The sequence below is a fragment of the Clupea harengus genome, chromosome 8 (assembly GCF_900700415.2).
Source record: "Clupea harengus chromosome 8, Ch_v2.0.2, whole genome shotgun sequence".
Classification (NCBI taxonomy): Eukaryota; Metazoa; Chordata; class Actinopteri; order Clupeiformes; family Clupeidae; genus Clupea; species Clupea harengus.
In genome coordinates this window covers 21127852-21141438 of record NC_045159.1, presented here as the reverse complement: position 1 = coordinate 21141438, position 13587 = coordinate 21127852, and the positions used below count along the sequence as shown (strand labels likewise).

The 13587-nt window shown below is 41.8% G+C and overlaps 1 pseudogene; it reads right to left on the bottom strand.

Moving 5' to 3' along the window:
• Nucleotides 1-3392: 3392 nt before the first annotated feature.
• On the bottom strand, nucleotides 3393-12327 carry LOC116221504 (annotated as a pseudogene).
• Between the last annotated feature and the right edge of the window lie 1260 nt (nucleotides 12328-13587).

Genomic DNA, 13587 nt, shown 5'->3' with positions numbered 1-13587 from the left:
AGTAATGCTTTCTGTGTAGTGTTTATCTCTCTTAGCCTCTCTCTTTGTAATGACTGAAAATGTCAATCAGTCTCTTCCCTTTGTGCGCTCAGCTAGGCATCAGGACGACTAAATTAGTATTTCAGGTGTTACATTTGTGTCATAAGTACCAAAATGACTGAGGTCTGACCTTTGCAAACTGTGTTACATGTTGTAACATGTTTGAATAAAATACCATTAAATGCTTTATTAAAGGTTAAAAGTTCAATTCCATGTTGTTGTTGGTAGGGTGGAAGTCCTGCGTAAGTGTGCTTCTGCAGTTTGGCACTCACTTTGTGACTGCTTGGTCTCTGTCTCGTAAGGCCTGTTGTAGAACAGCACTGTCCCCATCTTCAGTATTTCCCTGTGGATTGTGGGAAACAGAGGCTTTTAATAACTTTATGATTTTAATCTCTAAAACGAGGGTTGTAGCAGGCTTAGTAAAGCCAAGACGACTGATGAAAGAAGGTCCTAATCTGTACCTATTCCCATATTTGGGTAAATCCTACACAACCTGAAATCTACCTGCTACAGCACACACACACACACACACACACATCCACAACACACACACAAACACACATGCACACAGACCCAGACCCCCCTTGTGTGTCCTCACCTTGGTGTGGTTCAGGGCCAGGACGCGGGCCACCTTCTGCAGCTGGCTCAGGGCCACATCAAGAGGATCCTCAGAACCAGAGGAGCCCGGCTGGGTCGGATCCACGTCCGTTAGAGGAAGCAGAAGCTTCAGAAGAGACTGAACCTCCTCTGTCACCTAAAGAGAGAGACATTACTGTCATTGGGAAAACACATGACAAAGAAGGGGGAAATGACTTAGAAAAGAAGAAAAATAATGAGTCTTTGGGAGTCTAGAGAAATAGTCTATTTTGTCCATTTCAGTCCATTTCAGAAGAAAAAAAAATGTTGCAGAGCAGTGAAGCAGTTGACCTACAGGCTGCTCCCATCCTGTGGGAGTTTCACTGCACTGATAGCAGCTTATTGTGGAACAGATCCTACACTGATCAAGACCACATCAGTTCTAGGGTCAGCGTCATGTGTCTCAACACACCCTAACAAACTAAATTCATTCAATTGTGTTATTCCAGTGAATGTAGCAGTATGTCCCGTCCTAATGAAAGTGAATAATTGCCAATCTATTATTTTAGACACCATTATGTCCTGTAGTATGAACTGAAAACGTTAGTCAGTGAAAGCCAGCACGTGGTCCCTCCTGCAGTACCTGTGGTCTCTGCTGGGTCCAGTCCGAGGTACTCCGGTTATGGAGTTTCTCCACCTGTGCTTTTAGCTTGAGGCTCCTCCGCCGAGATAGCTCCACCTCCCGACGGACCACCTTTAGCTGCAGGGAACACACACACACACACACACACACACAGCATAATGAGAGGCTGTGACAAACGGCAGTAAATGTGGAAAATACAGCCTTATATCCAGAACTGTTCCTAGCTGTGTGTGTGTGTGTGTCTGTGAGTCTGTGTGTGTGAGAGAGAGTGGTGCGGGGGAAGGAGTGTGAATGTATAAAAGTTGTAAGTAGGCCCCCCATACGGCCAAGAATGGTCCAGTAAAAAACTGACACCTTCCACATTATTAATCCACATTATAATATCACCTGTTCTGGCCTCGCTGACTCATTGTTATTTGAACCAGCAGAGCACATGGAATGTTGACTTTCTGGCTAAACAAGACGGAATTTAACAACTCACTGAACACAGTACTTGAACAGTTGGTTTTGTTTTCACAGTTTTCACTAGTTACAAATTCTCTAATGAGAATGGCAAAACCTGGAAACACACAGCTGTTTCAATATTCTACTTTCAGCCATGCCCTTAAGTCAAACAAGCCCATTCCCTTTCCTTCAGCAACCCTCGACAGCCTTTACAAATCTGTTGTATCTAAAGTCCAGTTCAAGCTGACTATCTTTCTCCCCTCAGTGTAAGATGCTGTTGCAGACTTTCTTTCCTACTCACGGTGTTAGACACTGGACTGGACACTCTCCTTTGCAGGGGGCTCCCACTCCTCAGCAGATCAGGCACAGTCCCATCAATATAGTGCCTGAGTGGAGAGCTCATGGCAGGCCTGAAACTGTCCTCTGCCTGTGGCACAGGGTCCTCACTCTCCTCTGACAGAACACGGTTCTCTTGGAGAACATGTCCAACATCGTTTTCTGTCGAGTCTGACTCCTTCAGTTCTTCACGCTGCGGTGACTGAAGAGAGCTCAAACCTTCAGCGTCTGGGACAACAATCTCCACTCCTTCCCCCGGAGCAGCCAGGCTGGGTTTTCCAAAGTGCCTTGGTGCCACCAGTCCCTCTAGTATGGTCCGAGGTGTGCAGACATTTTGCCCGACACAGACCTCAGTCTCAGGCTGGTCCTCTGTCTCAGGCAAAGCAACTGAGTCCATCATGGGCTCTTCAACAACTACCACAGCGCACGGACGTGTGCGAGAGAGACAAGAGAAATGCCAGCGTACCTGTCTTACCTGTCAGGAAATAGGGCGCGTGTGTCATCATGGAGTGTGACGTCAGGGAGGGTGTATCATTCAACATTCTTGAGACTACTTACCGGGACCTTAATACTAAAAATATCACCATGTACGCATGTTTTCTTCACTTGGTGAGATCACAGTGAGATCCGCATTTCATTGTTTCACCAGTTCAATGTTATGTGCAGTCATTCTCAATCCTGCGTCTGTTCTCCCGCTCTGATTAACTCACTGATCTCAACACTGGCGCTCTTTATTAGCTGAACACATCAGAGGTGCGTTCAAATTCGGAGAGGCAAATGTTCGAGGCGACGGCGTTTTCTTTCCATTTTTAAATTTGAACGTTTTGTGTAAATACTCCTAATTGTTCGATTTAAGCGGTAACTTTCAGCCCAACGTACATGTTTGTTCGCCGAGAACTCCTCAGACCGTTCATATGTGTTTGCAAACGTTCGCACTGAACGAAAAACATTTGCCTTTGTTTGCGATTGTGAACGCAGCTCTGATTTAGTCAAATTCAATCGGGTCTAGTTGAAACAGGGATAGATAAATGCAATATTTGTATCGGATCAAAAAATACATTTTATTCAAGCAAAAGTAAGTGTTACAATATAGATAATAATATTGCAACACCTGTTAATTAATTTAACACTTCACTCTAAGCAGTTAGGATGCGATTGAGACACAACACACAAACACACTCACACTCACAGCAAGTGGCAGGTAAAAGCAGACTGTAAACATTATGAATTTAATGGCTTACTTTCAGCGATAAACTTTCCTTGAATAAAGGCAAAAGCATTATCACTGTAGAAAAATATTACAATGCATATTCATGTATTCTATGTTGATAAAATCACAGCAGATCACCAAACATTTCATTTCCCACAAAGAAGACATTTATTTGTGTCTCACTAGACATTAGTCAACTCACAAATCCAAACCGTAACCACAATTAAAGAACCAGTACTTGATTGGACCTACACTATTAAAAGGCCTGTGCGCTTATTCACAGATCAAGCAGCCAACCTGTTTTAACCGTTTTAACCGTTAGTCCAAAATCACTTTGATTTAAATGGATCTGTGCTGGTTGGCTGTGGTCGAGACGGCGACTCACAATACGTAACAAAAATAATCTGATCCAACCACGCCTGGAGCCTCATATATCTGTGATATCATGATAATATTCAATATTTTCTTGACAGGAAAAGGCGCAGCAACCCTCTGCTGCACAGACAGCAAGTTCCAGTTTTACTTTATGACTTTATTGTATTAACTCATTAACACAATATGGGAGTGTTATGTGACATACTCTTTAAATTTCTTTTCAGTAATCTGACCTCTGGGTCCAAGTTGTGACCTCTGGTTTAAAAAATAAATAAAAATGTAATCCAAACACAAAGACATTGTAAGAATAACTGAATGAAAACGGTAGAAATACTACGAGTTGGTGAGTCTGGAACCGTGAACCTTGAACCACTCCTGTGCATGATTAATTATTATTGACTCCTACAATTGAACAGCAATGTGATATTGTCTACATCTCGCGTCTGACTTGAAGTAAAGCTGATTAAACAGAGGTGGATTTTCACCCAACCAGCGAATGGCCAGAACATAATCAACAACCTCCAAAAGTAATTTCAGAGGCCGTGCACCAGCCAAGGATTCAGAGAAATAGACACACACAATTTAGCAGAGGAACACCACTGCATCAAGGCAACTCAAACTGAGGACAGAGATTAGCCAGGTACACTGAAGTCGATTTGCTGTGGGGTGAAATGCAGAGCAATAAAGGAAAAGATGCTCACACTTCCAAGACAGGTTCATGATCATCTCACTTAAATAAACAGACATTGATTTTGTTCAATAAATATTTTAGTGAAATGCACATAAGAGGGAGTGTCAGCCTTTTAAACCAGCAAAATTCTGTCGATATTCTGTTGATATTAACTGTATCAGTTTTTTGGGGGCAACATTTAGAAAGACAAGATTTCTTTTCATTTTTGTTTTGTCTTGAACTGCAATCAGTTGTGGTGAAGAAAGAAGAGAGAAAAACACGTAAAACAAAGGAAAGCGTGCTAGCGTTTTCAAATCCGATGGCTGTCCAAGGCTGTGAAGTTCCTCACAGGTGGGTCGTTTCCCTAGAAATGAGTTCCATCTTCACCTGCAGGATAGCTTTCGACACGCTACTTCAGAGGTGACGCTTTTGTCGGGATCATTATTCTCGACTCCATGTGCTGAATAAGAGGGACTGAGAGGAGAGGAGAATATGTTCTTTCAGAACCCTTACAGTGACATGGTTCATTTGGCAGAAGACTAATCACACTGAACACTAACCAATTAAAAACTCATACTGCATGTCTCTGACACATATAATTAGTGACACGTGATGCCCTGTTAACAAACATAATAACTGTTGCAAATGTTACATACACTTATATACACACACAAGTACACTTTATTTTCTTTGTTTAATTAAATAGAGCGAGGTGAGTGACGGCCCATTCACACAGTTGCGTCGGAATGCGTTGATCCGTTAAGGGCGACGGATCCCCATTCACTTTGAATGGGGTGTCGTCATCCTTTGCCGAACTGAATTGTGGCTCCGTTCAGTTCGGCAAAGGATGACGTCACCCCATTCAAAGTGAATGGGGATCCGTCGCCCTTAACGGATCAACGCATTCGGACGCAACCGTGTGAATGGGGTTTTAGCTTGGCTCCACGACCACGGCAAGTGGGCTGATGTGCTTGTGTTTCTTTTGTTTTAAGCTAGCTAATCAGCTGCAGCCAAACCAGCTAATCACCTGCAGCCAAACCAGCTAATCACCTGCAGCCAAACCGGGACAGATGACCATAGTGACTCACACACCATCGCATTTTCACAAATCATACGGGAATACCGGAAGTTGGAAGCACCAGCCAGTTTTTCTCGGAAAAAAAATACAAATACCAAAAAAGTCTAAAGAAACTAACTGGTGAAGACACAATGCCAACAGATACCAGTTAGGCTGGTGAAGACACAATGCCGACACAATGCCAACAGATACCACTTAGGCTGGTGAAGACACAATGCCAACACATACCAGTTAGGCTGATGAAGACACAATGCCAACACATACCAGTTAGGCTGGTGAAGACACAATGCCAACACATACCAGTTAGGCTGGTGAAGACACAATGCCAACATATACCAGTTAGGCTGGTGAAGACACAATGCCTACACATGGCAGAGGAAACTCTCCGTATGATTTTTAGACACAGTGAATTTAGTCATTCACTCCATTCTTGCTAAGCTTGGCAATGTTATCATGTACTATGTTTGTCAGTTACTACAATATTCACAAAATATATTAAAACATTTTTTTTTTTTTTTTTTAGAACCCAGTAAGAATAGGTAACTTCTGAACTTGGCTGCTCTGCCCCTAACTAGAATCTGGACACACACAGGACTCAGTCGAAAAATCTACCTTCCCACAAATTATTATTTTTGATACCTCAATAAATGAGTTATTGAGTTTGTGGGGGCAACAGTTATTACGTTTGTGGGAACTTACGTTTAAAAAGTGCAGATTTGTATACCGTTTGTGGTGTTACACACCTATTATGCACATTATGCACAACTCTAAACAACTTGCATTATGTGTAAAATAAAAATAAAATGGATTGAATCATAACACTAGGGAGTTACCTCTACACCTTCTACTATGCTTTTTAAATGAACCGCAAAATGTCTAGTTAACAGACCTACCTGTTTCACATCTCACCTGTGCAGTGACCTCATCTCTACCTGTTTCAGATCTCACCTGTGCAGTGACCTCATCTTTACCCGTTTCAGATCTCACCTGTATAGTAGACAGCTTCATCCCAACCTTCATGTTTCCAGGCAGAATTCCGAGTCTCCTCTCTGGACTGCAGGTCTTTGTAAGCTGCACAAGAATCAAATCCCTTTATCTTAGCCACAGTCGCCATGACAACCGCAATCAAACAAACAGTAAGGTTTAAGTCTCGATCTACACATTTAAAAAAAAAAAATCACAGGTCCATTTAGAACATGAACTCTTGAATTCTGTGCATTTTTCATCTCTACATAGAAAGCAAGGGTGTCATCTAGCAATATTCCCAAAAGCTTGTATTTACATAAATACACACGTCATGATGATGCCTAAAAGTATGCATTGCTGTTAGCATGCCAGACTACATTCAAATAATATATATTTTTAAATCTTTTTAAAGTCTGTATGCCCATGTCAGGAACCAGGTGTCTTGCTGACTCACCCCAGAGGTGGTGCACCATGTAGAGGCTCCCAATCTGAGAGAAGAATCCACCGACAGCCTCCTGGTTCTCCTGGCGAAGCTCAATGGCTCGGGCCCTGCAGAACACAGGTTCTTTCTCCGTCATTATTCAAAAACAAACATGGCTTTACCGCACCACCACTGTCTCACCCTCAGGTGGCGCTGCTGTTAACTGAACAACTTTATAGCAGCTTAGCATCAGCAGGAAATCCTTTATCTGAAACAGGCATGATTTGGATCATGACAGATTTTGTTCATGATTTTTTTTTAATTATCATCATGAATTAAAAGTGGCATACGTATTTGTAGATTGTGTGATAAAATGGAAATGATTTCCCACTGCTCTGAGTGAGTGAAAGTTATTAGTGTCCTCTTGTTATGGGAAAGGTCCCCAGTAAGCCCACGAGTCTATGTACATCTAAGTGACTGTCCTGTGCTGCCCTACAGCATACTGGAATGACCAGAAACTGAACATTTGGTTTGCAGTTTTATGTCACTCCAAAGACATCACCTAGAAGAGCAATTCTCTTCATCACACAGTGTTTCCGAAAATCTTATGCCAAACCCCTTGTGACTTCCAAAACGTCATTGTAGAGGTAACTCCCTAGTTCTGCTTAAACCTTTAGATGTCCTGATGGCCACGTGGGTATGTGTGCATTGACACGACTCTGCCATCTTAAGAACCAAACAGCTGAGATTACTCAGAGGCCTGGCATTCAGTGCTTGCCCAGACTACATCATGTAACCGACTAACAGAGTCTAATCTCTGATCACAGTAGTCTGTGAGGTGAATATGTGCTCTTGATCATAATAGTCTGAGGTGAATATGTGCTCTTGATCATAATAGTCTGAGGTGAATATGTGCTCTTGATCATAATAGTCTGTGAGGTGAATATGTGCTCTTGATCATAATTGTCTGAGGTGAAGATGTTAACTGAGCCTGTACAGGCCACATGGGGGCTTTCCCTTCATCTTAGAGGCTCGTGGTGCGGTACAGTATTGGGTTTAATCAGCATCCTTCATTCAATCAGTGTTGACCATGGTTTATATTTCATTGTGGAATGGAAATTATAGTTTTAAACTAAGGAATTTTAAATCATTCTAGTCATAGCAAGCAAAACATATCAGTTGAATTGCAGCAGGCAAGAGAAAATCTTTCCTTAAATGAACAGATTAATCATTTGAGCTTCATTCATTAGAGGATACTTTGAACAAACCATTCATAAAATCCAGCTACTATAACCTGTAGAGGCAACAAGGCAGTGAATATAAGTAAACACCATGATATGTAGATTTTGCACGTCCATATACAGTATGGTGCCATATACATGCCGTTTTTTAAGCATTGAAGGTAAATGTGTAGGATTTAGGGGGATCTTAGAACGAATCATTTTGTTTTCATTAGCTTAGAATGAGCCCCACAAAGGGAGCGGGTTCTCTTCAGCGGAGTCCGCCATGTTGCGCCGCATGTTTCTACAGTAGCCAGAAGGGACAAACCAAAACAATGGCCCTAGAGTGGGCCTTTCGTGTTTTACGGCACTTTACGGCCTGTAGGTTATTCCTTCACGCTTGGAATGGAGGGGTGAGGGAGAGGTATTCAGTTGGTTGCAATTCAGCAACCTCACCACTACATGTCACTAAATCCTACACAAGGCACCTTTAAAGTCCTTTCATATTTTCATAAAACTGTCACTAAGAGTTAACGTACAATAAAAAAACACGATTGGTTGAATGTTCATTGGATTATATATTGGCTTAAATCTGCTGGGCACTTAATATTATTTGACAGAAAAAAAGCAGAGGTCTTACCAATAGTTTCCCCACTCAATCATAGTCCCAGGCTGAAAACCAGAAATCACAGTCAGCAATGGTTCACTTTCCTCACACTAAATATGCAAATAGCCGTCTTGATTTTAACAAAGACGACAGCTCAGTAGCTTAAGCTTACAGCATTACAGAACACTGTCAGCAGTTTAACCACTGGGCTGGTCTGACCTCGATATGCCTAGATTAAGCCTAAAATGAATAAAACATACTTTGACAAAGTTACAGGTAAATAGTTAAAGGACGCCACAATACCCTGAGCTGGGGGTATGATCTCAGTTCGTATATGTTCGGGCCAGGTCTGGATCAGGCTCATTCCAGAAGCTGAACTCCAAAGCAGCTCGTTTCGACGGGACAAAAGCATCTTTCCACGTTCACTTCTGAATTCGCGAATTCCTTAGAATCAGAAAAATTAACCAATTCATGATATTGTTCAGTTTATTATTCCAAGCATTCTGAATTTGAACAGATAAAGACTTCCCTTGTTGTCCTGTGCATATATTTGCCTCAAAGATAAGATGGACCTTTCAGATATTAGCGTTCCTGTTTTTGTTATTTACTTTGCAGAAACTCCAGCAGGAGAGACGATTTCTTCTCATTCACATCACAAGTGTACTAAACGCAAGATAAGATAAACTAAGATAAACTTTTATTAATCCACGTAGGGAAATTCAGGACGGAAGACGGAGAGCACCAAACTTGCTCTGTGATGCTATAGGCAGAAATCTCATTCCACTTTTTGGGGGGAGACGGCAACATTACTGTTCAAAAGCTATTTCTGAAGGGGACGCTAAAAGTAGCGTCATTCTAGCATTAAGAACAGAAACACAGGAGGACTTAAAACGCTCATTTCAAGCATTGCTAGAAACTGACCACAGCTACTCGTGTCTTTTCTGACATATTTGACCTATGACCTATCTACTCTTACTAGGTTGCAAGTAGGCCTAGCTCCTTACGAGGAGAGCAGAAAGGCCAGAGAAAGCCTCGGGCCATGATGAACATCAAAGAATATACATTATGAAGCTATAGAGCTTTAAACAAAACACCTGGAACAGTATAAACCATGCATTTTTAAGGTATTTTTCGTCTCAAAATGCATTACAGTAAACCCTACGGTCTGATTGTATTAAAGACGTACCGTACACTTAAATGTGTTTTTGAGCTGTAAAGCTCTCAGCCCCTTGCCCCATTTCACCTGTACCAAGTCTAAAAGCTGGAAATACAGCTGCGCTTTAATACTGTTAACCAGTGCTCAAATTGTGACATCATCAAGTAATGAACATGTGCAAACATTCCACCTACAGGAAGCAACCTGAATGAGTGAATACATGGCTGTTCAATCTGAATGAGTGAATACCTGGCTGTTTTAACTGAATATGTGAATACATGGCTGTTCAATCTGAATGAGTGAATACATGGCTGTTCAATCTGAATGAGTGAATACATGGCTGTTCAAACGGAATCTTTCCACCCCTTTAAATCAGATTTCAATTTCAATCAGATCACGCAGGTTTCATTCCGATCAAGGTGTTTATACGAGCCATTTTTATTCCAATTGAGCCACAAATCCCATGTCAATATCTGTCCATGTAAACTTACCTTAAGATGCATAAACCCCGTTTTCCCATGACTATAAGGCAAAAATATCTACACATTTACTGTAAATGATATGACACAAGTTACGTCCTTTGAAATCAGTCACCTTATTCTTTTTTAGTTTGCTCATTACATCGTTCAAGGCTGGATATCCGCCACGATATCTCCACAGATGAACTAGGGAACACAGAAAAGCATAAATAAAAAAACCTCAAAGGCAAGCATCACAGGGGCCATGGATTAATACAATTTGCATGTAATATCAGCAGGGGGTTTGTGCTGTGGAAAACGGCAGACTTCACAGGTCAGTTGCGGATGAGTCGATGCGCTCGTGTGCTTACCTGCCTGATCCTGCTCCCCATACCACGTGTTCCAGGTCCCCACCAATTCACAGGTATACTGAGGATCGGTATGGATTTGGGGAAGCACTTCCTCACTGTGAAGGAAGAGAGGAATTATCTTAACCAGTCAAAACTAGTGACTATAGACTAAAGGACTACAGACAATAAAAACATACAACTAACATAGAACTAAAATCTCCCCAGGCATTTGCATACAGCGGGGGCAACTTCATGACTGAAATTGCAAAGTCACACATTTTCAAAACGCTGTTTAAGAATGAATATCAATATGCGTGAAAGCATGCCACATTTTCAATGCTTTTGCCATCGGAGCATTCAACATGCATCACCATATTAGTGGATCTTACCAAAGCTTGTTGTAGGCATCCTGACACTCTGGTTTGACATTGTGAACTACAAAAGAAACACTTGTTTGAAATAATCCCAGTCAGGACACACGTCACTTGTAGCAGTAAACCTTACACTTCTTAATCCATCACCCTTATTTTAACAGACTATTTGGCCACTCCAATCTAAGTTTACCCTGCAAGCATAGAATTTTTAAATGCCGTTGTAAGCCTACACTGGATTTTGTAGAGGTTGTGATCTTCCTTCTTGGCAAGCAGATGTGAGTGTGCATCTTTTCTGGGATCCACCTTGCGCACAAAGAGAGACTTGAACCAGCTGTCCTCACGGCTTTTGCTTGGTGTTGCAGAGAGAGACCTGGAGATGTAGAAACGGGTGTTTAACTCAACAGGCACATAGTTATTTTTATCAACTCCAAAAAGGTCAAAGGTATTTAGGCTACTCAACACCGTTGTTCAAGAACTGCTTCAAATGCAATTCATTAACTTGGATCCACCTGTTGCACGAATATATGAATCATACTTTGAGATTAAATGGTTAACGACATTAGAGGTCAGTTTTTTTCTTAAAAACTTTCATTGCACTAGATTTGGCACTTCCCTCTTTAATCTATAATGTAAGGAAGCATGCGGTCAAAGTTAGTTAAAGGTTAACAAGTTTATGCTCAAAATAGCTGAGTTTTTTTTAAAGAATCATTCAGGGGTGAGCTTTAGTCATAACAAAAGTTGTACTGGGGCCAGCAAACTGCATTTGATGACAAGTTTATTTGAAACAAATTAAAATAACAATCCAAGTGGTAACTGTAACTGGAGAATAGACTCGACGAAAGCAAGAACCCCGTAGTCACATGTTATGTCTTAATGACCTTGAGCGACAATTCAGTGGCGATATACGCTAGCCTAAGATTACCAATGCTTTCCAGACCACGGGTAAACACCAACGAGCTCGGATCTCAGGTAAAACACTTGTCTGCAGTGCGAACGTATAGTTCAGTTGGAAAACTACTATATCGACCTTCAAAAGAAATGAGGCAAACATGCTACGCAAAAGGAACGTAAAAGCTCTGCGTCGCTTGTTTTGATAACTTGTGAATCAAGTGGCTAACTGATTAGCTTGTTTCACCAAGAGAAGCCCCAGTCCCTTGCTGTGTATGAAACAACTACTTGCACCTAAATCAAAGGTAGCTATGTTAGCTGTGCACGTTAGCAAGAAACTACGAACACTTTGTGCAAGTGCATTAACAATTCATGAATCTGCTCGAGCCCTTTCTCTGAACGGAGGTTTCACCTTATCGTGAGAGAAACTTGCTGGCTCCCTCGGACACCCTTTCCAGCTGGTTGAGGCCGTTCCCCACACCGGAGGACTCGAGTCGCCATCTTTCCCTGAATGATTTCTGTGTTGTTGTGGCCACACTGTCCCAGGCAAGAAACGTTACAGAATGAGCTTCAAACCTCTCGCCCCAGAGGGCAATATATCGAAGTTGCTTTGTATTTGACCTCAGTTTGAACCTTGAACCAATTGTGCACCTCCCTACATCAAGCTGACCTATGCAATGTGTGAAAACGTCCCCTATCACTAACTGACAAAAGACACAATATTTTGTTCATGTTCCTGTTTGAACACTATATTAAAGTTGTCATCTTGTTCCTAGTGACATGAGTAGTGTTGCCAGGGATATACAATTAGTTCAGCCATGCCATATCCATGCTATATTCCTGAAAACAAAGGCCAGTGGACCAATGTCGGCCCACTGGGGGCAGAGCTGGTGTTCACTGGCCTTTGTCTTCAGTTTACAGGCTGGTCCACTGTAGTTACTGACAAACACCCCACCTTTTTGCCACTCACTTTCAAAACATTTTTGCTTTACTCATTTGTACTTCTTCAGTCATTTTCACCAACCCTTAACATTGTGTAGATGTTATTAGTGCGAACATCAGGCTTTACTTGACCAAGTTATTTTCACTTGAGAGCTAGTAGGCTATGAGCTTCTTCTGTTTAGTGGGCTGATATTTCAAATGGACTATGCCAATTATATAATTTAGAAATACCAGGAATTGCAAACATTTTAATGTTATTTTCTTAATATCCACGCCCGGTTAAACTAAAGAGGATGTGTCCGAGAGCGACCAGAAGTGGCACACCACCAGTGGGGTGCCGACCAAAACCCACCGGTGGACCGATATATACTTGCTATCTGGGTGTTGAACTACAATAACTGTTTTGCATGCACACCAACCAACACGGCTAAGGTGTGTTGGTGGTCTGTCCTCTATCATAAACAAATGTATCTATCTGACAAGGTTGTGAGGGTCATAAAACACAAATGAATAGAATTAACAGCCATAAACATTGTTAGTATCATGACACCATTAAATGAATACGGTAGTTGTGGTGTAATGAATGAGGTCCAACACCTACAGTATATAACTCCAAACACCAAATCATGGCTAGTGTCCTGGACGGTGGCTGCTATAGTTAACAAATGAGTATTGGCAGACAATCACAGACCGTTCTCACCCTTGTCACGGTCAGATGAGTCATGGCCGTGTTCAAGGCAGTGCGACTTCGAATGCTGCCACAGTGCATAGGAAAGAATAGCAAAGGCCACGTTTAACCCTGTGGCAATGAGTGACAGTGAAGGGTGCACTCCA